This window comes from Oreochromis aureus, unplaced genomic scaffold (assembly GCF_013358895.1).
Source record: "Oreochromis aureus strain Israel breed Guangdong unplaced genomic scaffold, ZZ_aureus HiC_scaffold_32, whole genome shotgun sequence".
Taxonomy (NCBI): Eukaryota; Metazoa; Chordata; class Actinopteri; order Cichliformes; family Cichlidae; genus Oreochromis; species Oreochromis aureus.
In genome coordinates this window covers 112,851-118,748 of record NW_024108868.1, presented here as the reverse complement: position 1 = coordinate 118,748, position 5,898 = coordinate 112,851, and positions in this window count along the sequence as shown.

The window sequence follows — 5,898 nt, the reverse complement described above, 5'->3', positions numbered from 1 at the left end:
GAGAGAGCCTATTTATGGGAGCATCTTATTGTATGATTTAAATTCAATATATTTAGACTGGTTGACTGAATTTGATCCTGTGTGTGTCTCTCTGTGCATGTGTGTTTCCATATGTGTCCATATTTGTGATTGTGTGACTGTTATACTTTTTTTTGCTGATTTTGTTTTCATTTAAAAATTACATTTCAGGGACCCTTAGCATGTTCAGGATTTTTTCAGCTGTCCAATTTGCTTTTCCAATTTTCTATTTAAGTTATTACTATTGTGCTAAGTCATAGCATTTCTGCTGCTTTTCAGTATTTGTGCTAAATACAGCATTTCTGCTAAATCATACCATTTCTGCTATTTTATGAGATTTGTGCTAAATATAGTGTTTCTGCTAAAAAATAGTATTTCTCCAAAATATAGTATTTTTGATTAATTATAGTTTTTCTACCAAATCATAGTACAGTTTTACTGCTTTTAATATGGCTTCTAAGACAACCAATCATATCTGAGGGCTTGCACATTCAAATTTGCATATTGTTGCCTTCATGGCTTCCCAGACAGCCAAATATTACACTTTTTTCCTTTAATTTGTCCCATTGAAATGAATGGGAAACTTCCACAATTCTGCTAAAACTTGCTTGTTTTTGAAACTTAACTACCTCCTCATACTTTCACCTAGAAACTCCATTGAAACTTTAAAATGTTCTCAAATTATTGGGCTATTCCTGTCTGATTCAGCTTTTTCAGATCTTCTACCGTTTTAATTTTATACCTCTTTAAGTTTTCAGTTGCAAAATTGTGATTTTTCAGAAAATACATGCGTTGCTATGGTTGCTATGCAATTAAGTCAGAGTGAGTGCTGGTCCGTTCTGAATTTTCTCTTCATGTCTAAACAACTTCTTGCTACTCGCTCAATTTCCACTCAACCCCACAAATTATACGTCAAAACGTAGGTATTTTTGCTGGCTTTCAGAAAACGTCACTATCACTGTTGTGGAAGTTACAGATTTTTATCAAATCGCCTCAGACCAACACAAGATCTGAAAACGCTCCATTGACTTTCAATGGAGAGTGTGTTCAAAATCAGCGCTGGATTTCTCTAATGAGAGGCATTTTCAAATCGTCATATCTCTTTAACAAAGCAAAGTTAGGACATGAGGCTTGTGCCAATATATCTTCAGACACTGCTGACACTCACAGTGGAAGCCGTTTTACAATTATCTTACCGTTGAGCAATGAATTACGTTTGTTTGAGGGGTGGAAATCTGTCCTTCTCTCAGTCTTCAAACTCTGGAAATGAAGCCGTTTCTTCTCTCGTCATATCTCCGCGACGGAGGTAGAACGAGCTATGAAAATCGTAGCCAAAGTAAGACAAAGTCCGCTGATTCACCCAGTACAAGAATTATGCTGCTAGCCCTCCTAGGTTTTGAGTTACACGACGTTTTGTAACTCCAAAAAACGGCGTTTTTCGCCTCTCACCGCGATCTATTTTCTGACTGCCCAAGTATCTGTCTTTCAGACCGCCGCCCCCTTTCCAGGTGGCGCAATCAGTAATGACACGGCTCTGCAGCTCAAAGGTCGTGGGTTCAATCCCACCTTGGTCCACGTTTTTTTTTTTCACTACAGATTTATACACTATCACAGACCTGTAATTTATATTGCTAATTTATTACAATTCTGCAAACTTTTATGATTTTAGCAGCTTTTCTAATATGGACCTCAGATTCTTGTTAACGCTCCATGGCAGAAACAAGTACACAGCCTGATGAAGCAGACTGAGGCAGTACCTCTGATTGGTGAATTTGAGCAGAACCAGGTTGTTCTTTCATTTCATTTCTTTATTTATTTCACACATGGTTCAACAGTGTTTCTTTTTCTACATACAGAACCTTCTGCCTCTTTTCAGCAGAAATTCTGCTCATTCACCTCATCTCTTGTGTTGGAGTGCGCTCTTGTGGCGCCTTTTGGGTAGTGCCTTAGTAAACGTGAACACTGCAACGAAGTGGTATCAGACTGGTTTGTAGTGGAGGAATTTGTTGCCAGTTTCTTTCATCTTTAATCCGTATTCATGTTGTAATGTAGTAGTACCACAATATGGCAGAAACACTATGTTTTGGCACAAATACTTTGATTTGGTATGCTTTAGCTTCTTCACCCCTTTTCAGCAAAATTTTCATTTTTTTTCCACCCCTTTTCAGCACAAATTCCAGCTTTTTTGGCTGTTTTCAGAAAAAAAAAAAAAAAAAACCTCTTTTCAGCAGAAACTGCTGATTCATCTCTTTTCAGCGCAAGTTTTATGATTTTAGCAGCTTTTCTAATATGGACCTCAGATTCTTGTTAACGCTCCATGGCAGAAATACATACAAGTACCCACCTGATGAAGCACACAGAGGCAGTACCTCTGATTTGTGAATTTGAGCAGAAACAGGTTGTTTTGCCTCTTTTCAGCAGAAATTCTGCTGATTCACCTCTATTCAGCACAACGTTCTGCTTCTTTGCCTCTTTTCTGCAGAAATTCTGCTGATTCACCTCGTTTCTGCAAACTTTTCAATCATTTCACCTCTTATCAGCGCAATTCTCAGCAGTTTCTGCTCATTTCACCATAATTGTCAGTCTCTCCATCTCTTGCCTTGTGAGAGTGAATTTGGCACAGTGAGATGAGTAGCCGGCTTGCGCCCGGGAGGTCCAGGTTCGAATCCTGCTCAGGGTGACATTTTTTTTTCCACCACCATGCAACTTTTCATCTTTTTCAGCTTTTCAGCAGACAGCTTCAGCGTTAAGGCATCCACACTGCATTTTCGCAGGAAATGCAAAATTTTCTAGTTCTTTATTGTGTGGATGCCCTAAAGGGCTTCCACACTATTGAGTTCCTGTTTCTCTTTATTCTTTATTCCACTATATTCCAGTTGCTTCCGTACACTTTTTGGCACTTATCTACTCCCTCAGTTTTCAGCCGATTTTCTCCGTTCAAACTCTAAACTGTTCTGCTCTTTCTGCTAATGCCGGCTATGACTTTTGGTGTTTATTACTGTTATACTTTTTAAAATATTACACTTTTTTCCTTTAATTTGTCCCATTGAAATGAATGGAAAACTTCCACAATTCTGCTAAAACTTGCTTGTCTTTGAAACTTAACTACTTTGTCATACTTTCACCTAGAAACTCCATTCAAACTTTAAAATGTTCTCAGATTATTGGGCTATTCCTGTCTGATTCAGCTTTTTCAGATCTTCTACCATTTTAATCTTATCTCTCTTTAAGTTTTCAGTTGCAAAATTGTGATTTTTCAGAAAATACATGCGTTGTTATGGTTGCTATGCAATTAAGTCAGAGTGAGTGCTGGTCCGTTCTGAATTTTCTCTTCATGTCTAAACAACTTCTTGCTACTGGCTCAATTTGCACTCAACCCCCACAAATTATACATCAAAACGTAGGTATTTTTGCTGGCTTTCAGGCAATGTCACTATCTTTATTGTGAGATTTACCGTTTTTTTCGCAATTTGCCTCGGAGTGACACAAGGTCTCAATACTCCCCATTCAAAGTCTATGGGAGGTTTTGAAATTCAGAGCTGAAATTCTGTAACGGGAGGCATTTTAAAATCGCCATATCTCTTTAACAAAGCAAAGTTAGGACATCAGGCTTGTGCCAATATATCTTCAGACACTGCTGACACTCACAGTGGAAGCAGTTTTACAATTATCTTACCGTTGAGCAATGAATTACGTTTGTTTGAGGGTGGAAATCTGTCCTTCTCTCAGTCTTCAAACTCTGGAAATGAAGCCGTTTCTTCTCTCGTCATATCTCCGCGACGAAGGTAGAACGAGCTATGAAAATCGCAGTCAAAATACACCAAAGTCCGCTGATTCACCCAGTCCAAGAATTATGCTGCTAGCCCTCCTAGTTTTTGAGTTACACGACGTTTTGTAACTCCAAAAACGGCGTTTTCGCCTCTCACCGCGATCTATTCTTTCTGACTGCCCAAGTATCTGTCTTTCAGACTGCCGCCCCCTGTCCAGGTGGCACAATCAGTAATGACACGGCTCTGCAGCTCAAAGGTCGTGGGTTCAATCCCACCTTGGTCCACGCTTTTTTTTTTCACTACAAATTTATACACTATCACAGACCTGTAATTTATATTGCTAATTTATTACAATTCTGCAAAGTTTTATGATTTTAGCAGCTTTTCTAATATGGACCTCAGATTCTTGTTAACGCTCCATGGCAGAAACAAGTACACAGCCTGATGAAGCAGACAGAGGCAGTACCTCTGATTGGTGAATTTGAGCAGAACCAGGTTGTTCTTTCATTTCATTTCTTTATTTATTTCACACATGGTTCAACAGTGTTTCTTTTTCTACATACAGAACCTTCTGCCTCTTTTCAGCAGAAATTCTGCTCATCTCTTGTGTTGGAGTGCCCTCTTGTGGCGCCTTTTGGGTAGTGCCTTAGTGAACACTGCAAAGAAGTGGTATCAGACTGGTTTGTAGTGGAGGAATTTGTTGCCAGTTTCTTTCATCTTTAATCCGTATTCATGTTGTAATGTAGTAGTACCACAATATGGCAGAAACACTATGTTTTGGCACAAATACTTTGATTTAGTATACTTTAGCTTCTTCAGCTTCTTCACCCCTTTTCAGCAAAATTTTCATTTTTTCACCCCTTTTCAGCACAAATTCCAGCTTTTTTGGCTGTATTCAGAAAAAAGACAACTCTTTTGAGCAGAAACTCTGCTGATTCATCTCTTTTCAGCGCAAGTTTCTGCTTCTTTGCCTCTTTTCTGCAGAAATTCTGCTGATTCACCTCTTTTCTGCAAAATTTTCAGCCTTTTCACCTCTTATCAGCTTCTGCTCATTTCAGCAGAATTGTCCGTCTCTCCACCTCTTCTTTGTAAGGGTGACTTTGGCTCAGGGAAATGAATAGCCACCTTTGAGCAGAAATTCTGCTGATTCATCTCTTTTCAGCGCAACTTATTGCTTCTTTACCTCTTTTCTGCAGAAATTCTGCTGATTTACCTGTTTTCTGCAAAATTTTCAACCTTTTCACCTCTTCTCAGCACAATTCTCAGCAGCTTCTGCTCATTTTAGCAGAATTGTCGGTCTCTCCTCCTGTTTTTTGAGAGAATGAGTTTAGCTCAGTGAGATGAGTAGCTGCCTTGAGACCAGGAGGGCCAGGTTCCAATCCTGCTCAGGGCGACATGTTTTTATACACCACCATACAACTTTTTGCAACTTTTCAGCTTTTTCAGCTTTTCAGCAGACACCTTCAGCGTTAAGGCATCCACACAGCATTTTCGCAGGAAATGCAAATTTTTCTAGTTATTATTCCCCTAGTTGCTTCCGTACAATTTTTGGCACTTAACTACTCCCACAGTTTTCATCCGATTTTCGCCATTCCAACTTTAAAAAATTCTGCTATTTCTGCTCTTTCCGGCTATGACTTTTGGTGCTCATACCTTCTATACTTTTTGAGATATTGAATTTTTTTTGCAATATTTTTTGCCCATTTCTGCCATATCATCAGTGGCCTCACTGATTTTCCTTGCCAGGTTGACCTGTGTTTTAGCTCAGTGAGATGAGCATCCGTTCTCAGACTGGGAGGCCCGGGTTCAAATCCCGCTTATGGCAACATTTGTTTCAGTTAACAGTTTAACCTTTTTAACTCAATTTCAGCTTTTTCACCCCTTTTCAGCAAAATTTTCAGTTTTTTCACCACTTTTCAGCACAAATCAGCTTTTTCAGCTGTTCTCAGCAAAAACCTCTTTTGAGCAGAATTCTGAAAAAAGTTCTGCAGAAGTCTTTTCAGCAGAAGTTCTGCTGATTGAACTCTTTTCAGCAGAATTTGCACCTCTTTTCAGCCCAAATTCTGCTTATTCACCTCTTCTGCAAAATTTTCAGCCTTTTCACCTCTTA